A 17,553-nucleotide genomic window follows, 5' to 3' on the forward strand; every position below is an offset into this window, starting at 1 on the left:
TGCCAAAACAATTTTGACGAATTTTGACTATCGGAAGCAAAAACTTAAGTTATTTTTCTCCCGTTTTTTGCGATTTTTCTGTTTCTGCAGGGTGAAAATTCCAGATTTTACCTATTTTCAAAAAAATTGCATCGGTATGCTGTAAATGAATGTCAAAGTTTCAGAGTAATTGGATAAAAATATTTTCAAGCATAGACTCTTAGATCCATGATCTCAAAAACAGAATTTTTAGTTTTCATACGACCCTTTTAATTCTAACTCGGAAAAAACGGAATCGACGTAACACCTTATAATGTGGCCCTCTTAAACCTTGCGGTTTCGTCAACGGATCCACAGGCGTGTATCGTTCTTTTTGCGACAAGACTCCGCCTCCCGGGTCTCCTAAGTGTGAAGGTATGGGCACGGGGAGAGGGCACCGAATACCTATATTTTTACACCTAGAATTTTTTGCGTCCGCCCCTGGATTCGAACCGGCGACCTCTGGATTGTGAGTCCAGTGCGCGGTCCGATTGATCCACACAGGCAGACGTTTAATTCTATCTCTCTTTTTCTAAAAGTCCAACTTATCACCTGTTGAAGGTACCCGTGGTATTTAAAAAAAATGTAATTTCAGCAAAACGGAAAAAATGCTGATTATTATGTAAATTTTTTCATAAAATATAAATTTCTCAAAATCCGCCTTGTTAAACAAAGTTTTTTGTGATATGTTTCTCTATAGCAGGATGCCGAACCTTTTGACTCTGCGGGCCAGATCTGATTTTTCTGAAGCAGTGGCGGCCGGAACTAATGTTTGATAAACATGAAAATGTCAAAAAAAAAACATGACATTATTTTCATCAGATCATTTTAAAATAATCAAATAAAAAAACTAGAAGATATTTCAAATAAGATTCATTTATCTAAATTGTAAAAAACAAAACAAAAATAACTGTCTAAAGTTTGATTTTTTGATTTTTTTTTTCTTGGTTTGTTTTGTTTGAAATTGTATCGCTATGGTTTTGTCCTGGGTGATGAATAGAGAGAATGCGTTACGTGATTTTCGAATTATCCCACTTTGTTTACATCTACAAAGTAGGAGGCTGTTCACTTCACTCCAGGTTCCAAATTTTTTTATTCTTGCAATTTTTAATAATCGATAACAATACTCTCTACTTTTGGCGAACAGTAAATTGGTTCCACTTTGACAGGTCAAAATTGAGGCCACTTCGCGAACCACTATTCAGCACTCAGGTTTTGTCGAATGCAATCGAATACAAACGTCAACAGCTTGTTCTTTAAAGATTGATTTGGAAATTTGGATTCAAATCTTCTTTACCACAAATAAACAATTTTTGCGTTACATATTGCGTACTTTAATGCAAATATTATAAAATGATTAAATACACAACCAAAATTTAAAAAGTTATTCTTAAAAAAAATCTTAAAACAATTGAAAATTATTAGATTTTTTTTCGATATTTCAAAAATATTTGCAGCGAACTTTGTTATCTGTATAATTAATTTGCTTTTAAAAGCTTTTTCTTAACAAAATTTATTACTTAAAAGTTTTTTAAAACTGCATCTTTTTTTTTCTTATGCAATTATAAAAAAAAAACAATTTGAATAAAATGCTTCAAAACAGAAATATTAAAATTTGAAGTGATTATATTCAAAACTGTAAGTAATTCAAAATAAGAATTGTTCTGTACAACAATTCAAGTTTGTTATCGTATGTTTCACAATTTGTAAATTATGTTTTCTTTTCATTTTTTTCAGTGTAGTCCATATCCATACCTACAACTTTGCCGAAGACACCAAATCGATCAAAAAAAATCCTTCAAAAGATACAGATTTTGGAATTTTCATTCATCATTTTTGTATGGCCAGCTGCCAAATTTGTATGGAAAATTATATGGACAAACTAATGATGCTTCTTTGGGCATACCGAAGGCACCAAAATAGTTTCAGTCGGATTAAAAAATACAAAAATTAAAATTTAAGTAAAAAGACCGATTTCGTAGAGAATTGGTCATATGTGAAAATTTGATCACATGCTTATTTTTGTAAATCTATGCTCAAAATTTATTTATCAAACATTTCATTAACAACCTTAGGGCTACTGTTGTCCCCTTAGAACATTTTAATAAATTAAAAACTTGCAAAATGCGGATTCTGGGTTTTTTATGTGGAAAAATTTAATTGAATTATCTGATTTTTTCCCCAGCACTCATTATAAATAAAAAAAAGTCTGAATACTTACATCAGGCCTGCCCAACCTTTTTTTATTATTTTTTTATCGTTAAAGTTGACGAAAAAAATCTGTTCATACAAAAACGTCTTCTTTTAATCGCCAATAACTCGGCAGGGGTATCGTTAAAGTTGACGAAAAAAAATTATTCATACAAAAACGTCTTCTTTAAATCGCTAATAACTCGGCAGGGTTTTTCGGATCATTTTTACCTCTTGGACAAAGATGTTTGTCATAAAATTTTACTCAAGAATCTCACACTTGACAATGATCCGACACGTGAAAAGCCAAATATTGATAGAATTTTGATAATTTTGCCTTTCCCCGTACATTTTTGCGATTTTTCCCATACAAACTTCAATGATAAAAAGCGACCCTAAATACCTTAACCGATTTGGCTAAAAATTTGCACAGTTATACTTTTTTTAACCTAAAGAATCGAGCCAGAGCCATTTTCCAAAATTTTATTTTTTCTTATCACCCTACTCACCACTCAATACAACTGAGAATTCGCTAGAATTTGACATTTATAGGAGTAACCCACCCTAAAGAACGACCATCGAGGGTTAATACCAATTTACGGTACCAATAAACCTGCTGTCGATTTGGTGGCAGCTGGGATTTCCACCCTATATAGCTGGCGTGTGGCGAGCATTCGGGAAGGCATCAAGTTTGTTAATCGTGGGAAAATGAGGAACCCTGGTGATTGAAATTTGCATCGATTGAATAATTTGTGTTCACACGAGTGCTGGATATACTCCACCGCAATTGATTTTTCCTTGCCTGGACCTGGCGGATAATGGTGGGAAAACACCCGGTCGGTCCAGTCGCGGTACCTGGTGTCCAAGTTGAAGGTTACCTAATAGACCGCACTTCAAAGTGTGGTGGCCATAATCACCTGGGAGGGGGACCACCTTTGCCATGTAAGACGCGGTACTTCACTATTCATAAGCAGTAGGTACTCGCTCTGCAGATCCGCTCGCGGAACTATTTGAATTTCGCGCTGTCGCTAATTATCACGGGTTGTCCGGTGCGCCCGACCTGGAACCGGTTGGCTGGGGGACTCACAACGGTGTCGCGAATTCATTATTCATCACGTGCCTTGGAAATATTTAGCCACCCGGTTTGACCTTGGCCGTGGACATTGTGGGGACAATGCTAACGATTCGTTCCGATCTTGTAAGGGGTCTGATGACGACGACCACGTGGCCTTCAGTGCCACGTTGTCGAAGTTGTTGATGTTGTCCTAGTCAGCGCTGAGTCAGTGATTTACACAAAGACTTGTGCTTCATTGGACCGATGTCCGGTCCAGTGACAGAGCACGTTAAGTTGGTTTATTTAGCTTCTACATTGGGAATCAGCGCGTTAGGTTGGGGGTCTTTAATTGGAACCACTAATGGAGGCGCGCTCGGTGGAAGGTTGCCCGACCATTGACCAAAATGTTGAGAACGTGCTGGAATGTTATGGTTCTGCTCCGACAAGGTCGCAGAACTCGAGAAGGGTTTTATTTTTACACTAAACAAACAAAAAACATCAATAGTCGCTTGCTAAGATCCCTTTGCTGATTCAGATTTTTCGTAACATTAATCCCTGAATCATCACCGGGGGCATCAACCAGCCCAAGTCACAAGGTCTTGGCAGCATATTTATCATTCATATGTTGAAGTTAAAAAGCAAAGCCGAAGCAAGTACGCACTAGTACCAAGTTTATCGCCACTTCATGGCTGCACGTTAATTGCTGCTTTATTGCGATGCCCCCCACCTCAACTCACTATCATACACAACGCGGGTTGCCGCGCAAAAGTGAAACGCGACCCTGAACGTCTTACCTAAACCACTTGTGTGTACCTGTTTTTTTGTGTTTTTGTTTTTATTCACCGAAATTACCGCCAGCAGTTTAGCTGTTTGACATTCTGCCGTGGGGGTGATAAAAATGCGTTCGAGACTTAATTTGCCTATACAGCAACTCGCAACTGGATCTACAACACACCGACGAGCAACGCAATGCCCGGACGTCCTTCATTTCGCACCGTGGATGATGATGGTTGAGAGTAATGTTCTTGAATTGTAATTGTTTTGCCAAGGCCACCCGAATTAATGTTTGTCTAATGGAAGGACCTTGAGCGGTTATTAGGCTAATGTACAAAACAACCACAAGTCAAGTGAGCAATGCAACCATGGTATTGCCCTTAAAAAATGTTTTTTTAGAAGACCTTTTTTGACCTATAATAAAATGGTTACTCTTCTTTGTTTCTTTAGCTTAATTTCAATTTTTAGTACTTTTATGTGCAAGTATCACTTTCAATATTCAGTATAACTTTAAGTTTATTTTTTAAAGTGAAACGGCCAACCCGGTTGTCCAATTATTGATTTTAATATTTTTACAGTAACTTTTTGAAAATGCATTTTTGCAATATGTGAACACCACCTCAATCGTAAGAATAAAAGTAAAAAAAGCCAATCAACATTTTCTGACCATGCTCAAATTTGGTAGAGCTGTTGATACCACCCAGACAAACAACACCCAGAACTGGGCATCGGCATACGAGAGAATAAAGAGCACGATTCGGTAGTAAAATGGTACTGTGTGCGGACTGAGAGGATAAATCCCAAAATAACCAAGAGTACTTTACTCATGGTTTCATCTTCAAAAAAAGTTCATCTAACAAAAAAAAGTACCGGTGCCGAGACTCGAACCCAAGACCTTCAGCATATTGAACCGTGCCTTTGCTGTATGGGCCACCATGGTTCGGTAACTAAGAAGCGGTAATTTGTTCATATAAGCCACTCAATAGGATGAACTGTTCCAATGAACGAATGAACACGCGAGAGGACTATACTCTCACAAAATAGCACTTTCCTCGCGTTTCTATTCGTGAGGACAATCCTCTCGTTCTTTAACTTTGAGTGAAGAAATTTAGATTAAAAAAAAAGGACTTTTAGACGCCACAAATGTTTCGAGAAAAATGTGAAAAACCTCAGAGCTCTATTTACCGATTGTGATATCTCTGGAACCACAAATCGTTTATATTTGATCAATGACTTAATTTGAAGAAAGCTCGACGTGACGCGGTCCAATTTAAATTGAGATTTTCAAAAATTGTGGTTTATGGATGGTCACCTCAGAGTTTATTTTTTTAAGTTCTTGAGATAATTATTTTTAAAGTTAACAATTTAATAAGGTAATTGCAAATTTTATTTCTAGAGCATGACCACCATCCCTTCTTCAAAAAAATCTTGAGCGATACAAAGCTTCATACAATTTTGGCATCGATCCATTCAAAAATGGTTTGTGAATGTTTGAAAATCTGTATCTTTTCGGGGAATTTGCTGATCGATTTGCTGTGTTCGGAAAAGTTGTAGGTAATGATGAGGTCTAATAGAGCAAATCTCTCAAATTTTGGTCATTCGTTTTTTTTTGTATTTTTTAATCCGACTGAAACTTTTTTGGTGCCTTCGGTATGCCCAAGAAGCCATTTTGCATCATTAGTTTGTCCATATAATTTTCCATACAAATTTGGCAGCTGGCCATACAAAAATGATGTATGAAAATTCAAAAATCTGTATCTTTTGAAGGAATTTTTTGATCGATTTGGTGTCTTCGGCAAAGTTGTAGGTATGGATATGGACTACACTGAAAAAAAAGATACAAGGTAAACAAAATTGGTGATTTTTTATTTAACTTTTTGTCACTAAAATTTGATTTGCAAAAAAACACTTTTTTTATTTTTTTATATGTTTTAGAGGACATCAAATGTCAACTTTTCAGAAATTTCCAGGTTGTGCAAAAAATCTTTTAGCGAGTTATGAAAAAAATGGCCGCAAAATTTTTTCAACTTCATTTTTCGATGTAAAATCGAATTTGCAATCAAAATGTGTTTTAGTGAATTTTTGATAAAGTGCACCGTTTTCAAGTTAAATCCATATTTAGGTGACTTTTTTTGAAGATAGTCGAAGTTATTCATTTTTTAAAATTGGTGCACATGTTTGCCCACCTTTGAAAAAATATTTTTCAAAAGCTGAGAAAATTCTCTATATTTTGCATTTTAAACTTTGTTGATGTGACCCTTAGTTGCTGAGATATTGTCATGTAAAGGTTTAAAAATATGAAAATTTATGTTTTCTAAGTCCCACCCAAACAACACATCATTTTCTAATGTCGATATCTCAGCAACTCATGGTCCGATTTTCGATGTTAAAATATGAAATATTCGTGAAATTTTCCGATCTCTTCGAAAAAAATATTTTTAAACCAAGACTAACATTTTAAAAGGGCGTAATACTGAATGTTTGGCCCGTTTGAAATGTTAGTCTTGGTTTAAAAAAATTGAAAATATTGTATTGTGTAGTCCATATCCATACCTACAACTTTGCCGAAGACACCAAATCGATCAAAAAATTCCTTCAAAAGATACAGATTTTTGAATTTTCATGCATCATTTTTGTATGGCCAGCTGCCAAATTTGTATGGAAAATTATATGGACAAACTAATGATGCAAAATGGCTTCTTTGGGCATACCGAAGGCACCAAAAAAGTTTCAGTCGGATCAAAAAATACAAAAATTAAAATTTGAGAAAAAGACCGATTTCGTAGAGAATTGCTCAATAAGAAAAAATGGTACATGGAAAATGCCACATTTTTTTTCGCTAAAAAATCTTCTACCAAACTTCATATTTATCAACGTTTGAATTTTTTATATGTTTTAAAGGACAAAACCCGAAATTTTTGACTTAAGGGTGCACAGCAACCAAGGAAGTTGTTTTCTTCTTATTCCAAAATTGCCAAACTTACGGACCCAATCCTGCAAGAATCTGATTGTAAAAAAGTCAAACTTTGTTGTAAATAACTATGAAGACAGTAATTTAGGAGATGGATAAAAAATTATATCGATAGTTCCCTTAGTTTTGAAGATACTAAAATGTCTGTAACAGAAATCTGGGTGCAAAAGCTATGGTTGAAGTGTACCGTTAAAAAAAAGTTTGCAAAAAAATTGCCACCGAGTTATAATTTTTGGCAAATTGTTTTTTTTTTTTGAATAAATGTACGATATTTGTTGACTTCAGATTTTAATGTAAATCAAGATTAACATTTCAAAAAGGTAAAATATTCAATAATATGCCAATTTAAAATGATACAGTTTATTCGAATACAGTAAAATTTTATTGGAAGCTTTCTGAACTTTTCGAATATCATAGACGATTTAAAAAAAAAACGAAGAACTTGATTTTTTTACTTAAAATTAAACATTAAGTGGTTATGTCTTGAAAACAGTGCACTTCATCAAACAATCTTCTAAATACTTTTTGATCCCAAATGTGATTTGACATTCAAAGATATTACATTGAAGTTAGTGGGTGTTATTATATAGATTTGTTAAATTTAAATACTTTCTAGTACAGTTCAGACTCGATTATCCGAAGCTTAAATTTTTCGAAGTTTCGATTATCCGAAGTTCGATTTTCCGAATTTGTGGGACTTTGGATAAACCACAAAACATTTTTTTTCGTGTTTTATTTTATTTTATTTTATTACTTTTAACATCTAATTCAAGTTGCTGGCCTCAATTTAGTCAAATTTAGATATTTTATTGCATTTTAAATTTAAAAATACGTTTTTATTTTTGATATATGTTATCATCGCCATTTTGGCCGCCATCTTGGATTTTAAAATTCTAAATCATTTTAGAGTAGTTTATGAGTCAGCTCAACCAATGAAATTTTTTGAGGCCTTCGGATAATCAAATATTGTAGTAGGGCGGAAGCCGAAGTGTAAACAAAAAATCTATCCTGCTCGTTCCGAATGTAAACATCAACTGACGTGAGCAGGATAGACTCTTTGTTTACACTTCGGCTTCAGCCCTTTTCCATTGTTTTGCTTGAATTGAAGTTTCAAGTTGGCAAAATTGCTTTACCTGTTCACGGTAAGTAAAGCTACAAAAAAAAAATGATGTTTTTCTAGAATATGGGTCATTCCATCTGAAGCGGAACAGCATTTGAAAATAACCCTCTCCGATCCTGCTCAAATTTGGCAGGGCTGTTGATACTATCAAAATATGCAAGAATCCCGAATTTCATCCAAATCGGACCACCCCCTCCATTTTTGTACCTCCCCAAAAATTCGACTTTTTGGCGATTTTTGACCAAACCTCCTAGTTTCAAACGACGATAACTCAGGAACCACAAATCTTAGAGGGTCGGTCTTAGACTCAATTTTGAAGAAAATTGGACGTAGAATCCATTTCCGTGATCAAAATTTTGATTAATTTATGTTTTCTACCTGTATTGCGCAATTGAAAACTTTAAACGGTCGTATCTCAAAACACCCCAACTTATTTTTTTTATTTGACCTCACCATTGTGTTCCTTGGCCAATTTTACATAAGAATCACCTATCGACAAAAATGAATATGTTTCGTTCCAGAGATATCGAATTTTAAAATTTTGTGTTTTCGAGATTACCTACATCAGCTTCATTCGCCGCATCTGCTAGAAGCACACAGGCGGGCTTATCAACAATTGCTACCTGGTATTTTATTGAAATAATATTTCATCATAAATAATCTTTATCAAATTGGGCAAAAATTAACTGTATAACACTGTAGGAAACTGGAGTTTAATCGCGAATGTTTATCTGTTAAAAACAATGAATGAAGTGAATTTCTGTGCTAACCCACAGGACAGAGCAATAACGACACACAGTAAAGGGCAGAATTGGATTCCGACGGAGCGAGCAGGAAAATGCAATTAATCTTGTTAGTAACACTGAACAATAAGTGCACGATACATTATTGAGTAAAATATGAATCAAAATGAATAAAATTTGTTGATACGTTGTACTCTTGTGAAGGACGATCACAAGGAGTAGGCAAAGGATTTCTGGAAAGTATAAAACTTAAAAATGTAAGAAAATCACAAAGTTTGATCTGCGAATTTAGTTGCGAGGATTTTGACACCGTCCGAACAACAGTGTTTTTTTTTCTTCTATCATTCTTGGATTCTTGGAACACAATACGGCTGCTGGCCTCACGTATAAGGATTTTTTTTTAATTAAATGTACCTTGACCAAAATCATCTTTTAATCAAATGAAGCTGGTTCACAATATAAAAATTGACTTAATATGATCAATCTTTTAAACCATGAATCAGATTTGCCAAATCAAAGTGTCAATAATAAACTAGAAAAACTAAAACTAAAAATAAAAATAAAGCAGGTTTTGGGGTTTTTGCTGAATGGCACTATTTTGCTACTGCCCATGATAAAGGCCCTAGTCATGGCCTCGGAGGTACTCTAAAACGGTTAGCAACACGTAAAAACGGTGCATAAAAAATATCCCAATAAATATTTCTTTCACAAAAATAGATTGATCTAGGTAGGGGAACAGCACCTAATTCCAGCGTTCCTCTAATGTTGCCATATCAGAGCTTTGGCATTCAATTACAGCTGATTAAAAGCGTTTTCAACTGAAATCGAGTGATAAATAACTCAATAAGAAGTGAACAAGCAAGTTTCTATCAAAAGTTTTGCAAAATATGTTGTTTAAATAGTGAAAATGAGCAAATTGGACGAAACTAGGAGCGAGGACTTAACCTGTCAAACATACGAGAATTTTCCCTATTAGCCATTTGCATAAATATTTGCGTAAAATTATAAAAATAAAAATTATAAAAAAGCCACTTGAATAAAAATTTGCAAAAAAAAGTAAAAATATATTTAAATTAAATTAATCATCTCCCAGAACACCAGGTAGCAGTTATTGATAAGCCCGCCTGTGTGCTTCTAGCAGATGCGGCGAATGAAGCTGATGTAGGTAATCTCGAAAACACAAAACTTTAAAATTCGATATCTCTGGAACGAAACATATTCATTTTTGTCGATAGGTGATTCTTATGTAAAATTGGCCGGGGAACACAATGGTGAGGTCTAATAAAAAAAATAAGTTGGGGTGTTTTGAGATACGGCCGTTTAAAGTTTTCAATTGCGCAATACAGGTAGGAAAAATAAATTATTCAACATTTTGATCACGGAAATGGATTCTACGTCCAATTTTCTTCAAAATTGAGTCTAAGACCGACCTTCTAAGATTTGTGGTTCCTGAGCTATCGCCGTTTGAAACTAAGAGGTTTGGTCAAAAATCGCCAAAAAGTCGAATTTTTGGGGAGGTACAAAAATGGAGGGGGTGGTCCGATTTGGATGAAATTCGGGATTCTTGTATGTTTTGATAGTATCAACAGCCCTGCCAAATTTGAGCAGGATCGGAGAGGGTAATTTTCAAATTTGGACTTTTTCGTGCACAGTTGAGATGGAATGACCCATATGTAGTATTAATTTTCTATCAGAGTCTCATGGTTCCTGCCAAGTGAATCTACAAAGAGTCTGTTGAATAACTCTGGCTGTTGAAGTCGAATGAATCTCATATTTTGGTCAACGTTAATTGAAAGAAAATTCAGCAAAACGATAGTTACATAACGTGTCTCATTGATGTCTGCTCTACCCTGACTTTTATTTTTGCATTTTTTTTAATCAAATAGAGCTTTTTTAAAATCCTAGAAAAACCTATAACTTCATGATTTATTGATTTTTTTTGACAGTGGCATGACCGTTACAAAGAATTAAGCATTATGTAAACTATTAGGCTTGAAATTTCAAATTAAGTACGCCGATGCTCTTTTTGAGTCAATGGGTGAAAAAGCTTCCGATTTTTAATTAAATATATCATTTCGGTAGTAATCATGATGAGATCTGGAGCAACATTTGAAAGGGGCGGTACGACATTGCTCTTACGGCCTTTCATTACACGCGTTTAAATGGGACGAAAGGCCGTAAGAGCAATGTCGTACCGCCCCTATCAAATGTTGCTCCAGAGATGTAGTATTTCAAATCTGTCGCAATTACCATTGCAATATCCGCCAGTGACAGAAATCTGCTCTGTATTGTACTATACCATATACCTTCCCACAGAGATTTTCACAGTTGTTCCACCGGGGATCCACATGAAACGATAAATAAGTGATATTTCATAACATCGCACCACGACCTCACCCGCTGCGTTCCCGATATCTGGGTCACCGCAGGAGTGCCAACTGCCCGACTGTCTGCCGTGTGGAGTTCAATAGAGTGTCCTGCTATGCGTCGACATCCTCGTCCCGTCAATATTGTGGCTAGACACGAACCATAAAACCTCAACCCTCTTCGGTCCAGTCCTAGAGCTGTTGATACCTTCGTCGCCTTCGTCCCGATAAAAATCTATTCCTCCCGGCAACTGCAACTCCCCCCCCCCCCCTCCCCACTTCGATTCAGCTTGCAGCGTTGAATTGTGTTGCAGTTTGGCGCTCACATGTCACCCCGGGTGGACACTTCCTGATAACACATCGACCCAAGCCGGGGCGGCGGCGTGTTGTTTGTGGTGGGCGTGGACCCAGGAAATACGGCCACAGAACATATCGGAAGTATTTACTCGTAATCAATACCTTTGGCCGGTTTGGTTGAGGTGTTCCACTTTTGTGAAGGTGTGCCACATCATTACAAAACCGTTTCCACTCTGTTTTATGGGACGTTTTGATAGGATGTTCTTTGTGTTAGCATACTCGGTGGCGACTTCGGGGGCCGCCAATTAATTGAACTCTTTTGTTCTTTAATTTTCACCGAAAGCTACTTGTTGAGTGTTATGATTATCATCAAAGGTGCGAGAGTTTAAAGTAGTTTTTTGTTCATAAACTATTATTTAAAATTTCAGATGATCTATCGGGATTTGTTCTAATAACCTTTTGTCTGAGAGACATGAGCCGCAATCGAAAAGGTATATTATTGCCTCCAAATGTCGCCTTCAAGTTTTATACCGACTGTGTCACAAGAAGAAACGCAACAAGTGCCGAACAACCATGAAATATCGAGCGATAAAGCCAAGTTAACTGCCACCCCAGGCTTACCTTTTCCTCGCGATCTCAACGACATCGATCTCGTTGTCGCCGTGGCGGGACCAGCCCTGCTGCTGCTGACGACATTCAAAACTGTTTCTTCTGCGGAACACCGATCACTGGAGCACTAGTCCACTCAAAAACTGGGTAAAGCTAATTTAATTGTTGCCCACTAACACGGTGAACTTTTCGCTGCTTGGATTTGACCAGGTTTCGTTCGGCTCATAACTTTGAACAACTTTTAAAAAACTCCCTGCAAAGATACAAACACAAACGCGACACCTTAAGTCAACGGGGAGTACTTCGGCACGTGTATTGGTAGTACACAAGTAGACAAGCGTGCTACTGAAAAGCCCGTGCGGCCCCTAAAACTGGGCCCTCGCTATGCTTGCTGTGTTTACTGCTTTTAGGCTTCACGTTCACGTTCACTTCGTTTAAAGCAGTAGGCAGCGCGTTCGTTCCACGCGTCATCGCCGCCGTATGAATGCACTTCATGAAGAAGAAAAAGAAAAACCGCGATATTGAATGAACGTCACACGACGCGATGGTTGAGGTTGGTCGCGCGAGGTAAAACAGAAGCACACACTCACACACAGACATCTTGCACTAGGAGTTGGCACAAGGTTTTATATAACTTTTGATTTTCAACTTTACCAAACTTGAGCGGACTGTTTTTGTTCTCGTTGCAGTTTGCTGGTTAGATTTGTTGACTCTGGAAGGTGTATGAATGAAGGACTTTCTGGTATTACGAGAGAGGTTTTAACATTGCATGTACACAGCAAGAAATTCCTATTGATATAACACAAAAAATACAAAACTGCGCCAAAAGATAGAAGGTATTTGATCAAAAAAACATGGGACAAACTAAATGGTTGCTTAAAATTTGAATTTTAATTGAAAAATTATTGCAATCAATTGCAAATTATTTCAATACATTATCGCACTATTTTTAGTTTTTTTTATTGTATAGTGCACTTTCAAACTTAAAAAAATTTGTTTAAACAGATCTAAAATTACGTAAAACAAAAGGAAAAAATCTTTTTGTAAAACCATTGATATTTCGAATATTTTTTTTACAAAGGCATATCTGTAAAAATGTATATCCCGCCCAAAATTTTAAAATTGGGTTTAATTTTGTTTTTTTTTTGCGGAGCTAATTTTCAGCAATCTTCTTTAGGTTTGTGGAGTCGGAGTCGAAGCTGGCGTCGATGGAGTCGAGACTTTTCGGAGAGCTGGAGTTGAAGTCAGCTAATTCTAAGAAACAGGGGTCGTAGTCCAGAATTTTTCAGAAGCCGGATTCAGAGTCGGATTGAAAGCTACCCAACTCTGCAAACCTATTAATACTTATTGATTATACTAAAGCTGATGAGTGCTTAAAATATCAAGTCTTGCAATGAGTTGCTTACACATATTTTGCAGTTCCGAAAAACGCTTTTTGAATGGAATTTAAAGTCAAACATTCATGTGTTAAGTAAATTCCCCGTTCAAAACAAAACAATTGACCGTTTCACAGCGGTATTGCAAAATAGTAGTTTATGCAACAAGTTGCCAAAAGAAGATTTTTTTCAGCACGAATCGTACATTTATCCAACGAGCTTCACCGAGTTGAATAATTACGACAAGTATTGAAAAAATCAAGTTTTGCAACGAGTTCCATACAACGTTTTTTGCAATGTCGAAAAACACCTTTTCAACAAATTATAAGTCAATTGTCCAAGAATTCAAACAATTGTTGAAAAGTATTACTTTCCCAAACAAGTGCTGAAAAGTTCAACTTTTCAGCATCCGTTGCAGTGTTGTTGTTCAGCATTAGCATTTGTTTTTAAAAGGGTTACTACTCGATTCTGTTATTTTTGGTAGAGAAAAGTAGGCTGGTACGGTCGTTCGAGAATGACAGGAAAAGTAAATAGTTTCACGACGGAATTGCAAAAAAGGTATTTTAGATTGTTTTGAGTTGATTAGACTTCTTTTGTCATTGAAATTTTCCAGTTTTATGAAAATATATTTTTTTGATATATTTTGAAAAATATTTTCTTCGGCCTTAGTATTTTCTGATTTTTGAAATTTCTAATCTAAACTAATCTAATCAGACCCTAGCGCAGCCAATCTTTCGAAGGGATCCTGGAGAGTGCCTTAGGTTAGATGACGCCTAGCACTCTTCTTGTCATTTATTAACATTAGTAGTGCGCCATTTCATTGGAATGCATTGAAACATCACAAGCGTTAAACCGGCCAGGCCTACTGCGTAAAGCCGTATCGCAGAGATGACTCGTAATTGGGTTGAGTTTGAGCACTGAGTGTTCGAACAACAACACAATTCTGAATCGACAGGGGAGGAAGAAGCGTGGGGACACACCACCATACGCTCCGAGATTTTGGTTGTATTCGTTGGGAGCACCATGCTAAGAAGGTTTGGTACTCCGGGATCCTCTGGGATGGGACATTGTCTTTCCACTAATGCCCTTGGACACTATTTTCCGTGGTTATAGCGCCACAACTCGCTCTGTATTTTCTGATTTTTGAAATTTAATGCATTTTATAAAGAATGTTTTAAAATTTCAAATAAGGCCGTTGCAAATATTTTTTGAAGATTATGCCCCCAACCCTTTTCCAAATCGGTTCGAAAAATCAGAGGGCATATAATATTTTTTCAAAAAACTTCAAAATTTTAAGGGAAATAGAAGTCTAAGCAACTGAAAAATAATTAGAAATGCATTTTCCTGCGTTTAATAAGATTTTAAGCATGTCTGGGATCGATGAAAAATATTTTAAATGTTTGTGCAATTCCAATCTACAGCACCGCAAAAAAAATCTTTTTCGGCGAAAAAAAATCTCTTCAATGCTGAGCAGTTCTCTCAGATTTCAGTCATTCGATTTTTTTGTATTTTTTAATCCGACTGAAACTTTTTTGGTGCCTTCTGTATGCCCAAAGAAGCCATTTTGCATCATTTGTTTGTCCATATAATTTTCCAAACAAATTTGGCAGCCGTCCATACAAAAACGATGTATGAAAATTCAAAAATCTGTATCTTTTGAAAGATTTTTTTTGAACGATTTGGTGTCTTTGGCAAAGTTATAGGTATGGACTATACTGATAAAAAATGATAAACGGTAAAAAAATTATTGGTGATTTTTTATTTAACTTTTTGTCACTAAAACTTGATTTGCAAAAAAAACACTATTTTTTTTAATTTTTTGATATATTTTAGGGGACATAAAATGCCAACTATTCAGAAATTTCCAGGTTGTGCAAAAAATCTAAAGCAAAATAAAGAGAATTTTATCAGCTAATCAAAAAAAAATTTTTTTGAAAAATGGACAAACATGTGCACTTGAATTTGAAAAAATGAAAAAGTGCGACTATTTTCAAAAAAGTTACCTAAAATAGCTTCAACTTGAAAACGGTGCATTTAATCAAAATTTCACTAAAGTACTTTTTGATTGCAAATTGGATTTTACATCGAAAAATGAAGTTGAAAAATTGTAGCGATCAATATTTTGATTTTGAAAAAATAAGTATTGATTCAAAAATTCAAAACTCGGTCAAAGATTTTTTGCACAACCTGGAAATTTTTGAAAAGTTGGCATTTTATGTCCCCTAAAACATATCAAAAACTAAAAAAATAAAAATAGTTTTTTTTTGCAAATCAAGTTTAATAGACAACAAGTTAAATAAAAAATCACCAATTTTTTTTACTGTGTATCACTTTTTTTCAGTGTAGTCTATATCCATACCTACAGCTTTGCCGAAGACACCAAATCGATCAAAAAATTCCTTCAAAAGATATAGATTTTTGAATTTTCATACATCGTTTTTGTATGGACAGCTGCCCAATTTGTATGGAAAATTATATGGACAAACTAATGATGCAAAATGGCTTCTTTGGTCATACCGAAGGCACCAAAAAAGTTTCAGTCGGATTTAAAAATACAAAAATTAATATTCTAAAAAATACCAATTTCGTAGAGAATTGCTCTACTTCGATATTTTGAAAACTAATGATTGAAATCAACTGGGCAGGTGTTAAATCCACTTTAAAACCCTTTTTTCATTCAAATGTTGAGACTATTGCTTGTTATTTAAATTTTTATATTGCATTTAAAACAATAAAAAATTGAAGGTAAATTATGAAGTAAAAAAAATTAAACTGTACTTAATATTGTGTAATCATCTTTAAATTCACTCCTCTACGCCGAATGTGTGTGTGAGTGTTTACTTCTGTGAAGAATTTTTATCCAATTCAAGTTCCGGTTCACCACTAAACCACCATGTTTCATTTTAGATCGTCAACCAGTTCCACACTGCTGTTTGCTTTGACCAAATGACCCACTGCCGTCCAACTCAACTGTCTGACCTTGTCAAACGCACAACAACGACCGCTTGCCGGAATCTCGATCACTTCCGGACATATTCCAATTTTTGTGCGTTCACAACACCAAATCCACTACCGCAAACTGGTCGCCACCATGAATCAACGGCTCTGAATTCAGCGGTAATCGTGATTACGATAATTGCTCCAACAGTGTGGGACCGGTGGCGGTGGCATTTAAAATTCGCTCAGCTCGCTCGGTGGTGGCCAAATTACGGCTTTGTGTACGCCGTTGAACTCAATGCTCGCACTAAATCAGCTTCCACTGCACCAGTAGAGCTAACCAAAAAGTAATTTTCCTTCCAATGTGTACTCATGGATTACTCATCACCGCGCGGAACACCCAGTTCTACGAAGCGATCTTCGACATTTCAAACGAGACAAACCGGTAAAGCGCGGGAAATTCCCGGAGAACACGAGAGACGTCCTGCGTCTTCGATAGTACCGGGGGTGTGTTGTAAGTTGTACCGAAACGAATAAAAAAACGGAAACTGAACAAACGAACTCGAGACGGGGGAGAGAGAGAGCGCGAAAGAAGAAGAAACAACGCGACGCCGAACCACGTCGTGTGGCGTCCAGAAGTGAACTGAGCTAAACAGAACTGGCGTCGTGCATCAATGGAGAAGGCCGAGCAGCATGCCGGGCCAGCACGACGACTCCTCGTCACGATGATGACGAACGACGACGGCCGCGGTGACCGAAATTTACATTCTGGAGTCTCTATAGTTGTAAACTCAGCTGGTCGGCGATCGGATGGCGGTAGAGTGACCCAACTATTTGAAGAAAAAAAAATTTCAAAATAAATACAGAAAAAATATGTTGTGTCACGTGAACTATGTACGAACTAGAGCGTCCAATTTCCCGTCCCGGGAGAAAAATCCCTGGGAATTACCGGGATTTTCCGAAAAAAATATTTCCCGTTTCCCGGGAAATTTGTAAATTTCCCGGGAATTCCCGAGATTCAAGCAAGAGTATACTTTTTCTTAACTTCTAGACACTTCTTTTATTTAAATCAAAAATGAAGGAGTTCAATTTGATTTT

The 17,553-nt window shown here is 36.1% G+C and overlaps 1 protein-coding gene across 2 annotated transcripts in view; it reads right to left on the reverse strand.

The window, feature by feature from the left end:
* The window catches only part of LOC6041793 (phospholipid-transporting ATPase ID), an 88,520-nt gene extending 71,437 nt beyond the window's left edge, over window positions 1-17,083 (reverse strand). The window contains exons 1-2 of one of the 2 annotated variants that reach the window (XM_038259577.1): window positions 16,899-17,083; window positions 12,155-12,395 (exon numbers count right to left, since the gene is read on the reverse strand). The gene's annotated coding sequence lies outside the window, so the exon portion shown is untranslated. Of the gene's footprint in view, window positions 1-12,154; window positions 12,396-16,796 lie in introns of both variants that reach the window. The other variant, XM_038259579.1, reaches the window with a different exon arrangement.
* Between the last annotated feature and the right edge of the window lie 470 nt (window positions 17,084-17,553).

This window comes from Culex quinquefasciatus, chromosome 3, assembly GCF_015732765.1.
Source record: "Culex quinquefasciatus strain JHB chromosome 3, VPISU_Cqui_1.0_pri_paternal, whole genome shotgun sequence".
NCBI classification, from domain to species: Eukaryota; Metazoa; Arthropoda; class Insecta; order Diptera; family Culicidae; genus Culex; species Culex quinquefasciatus.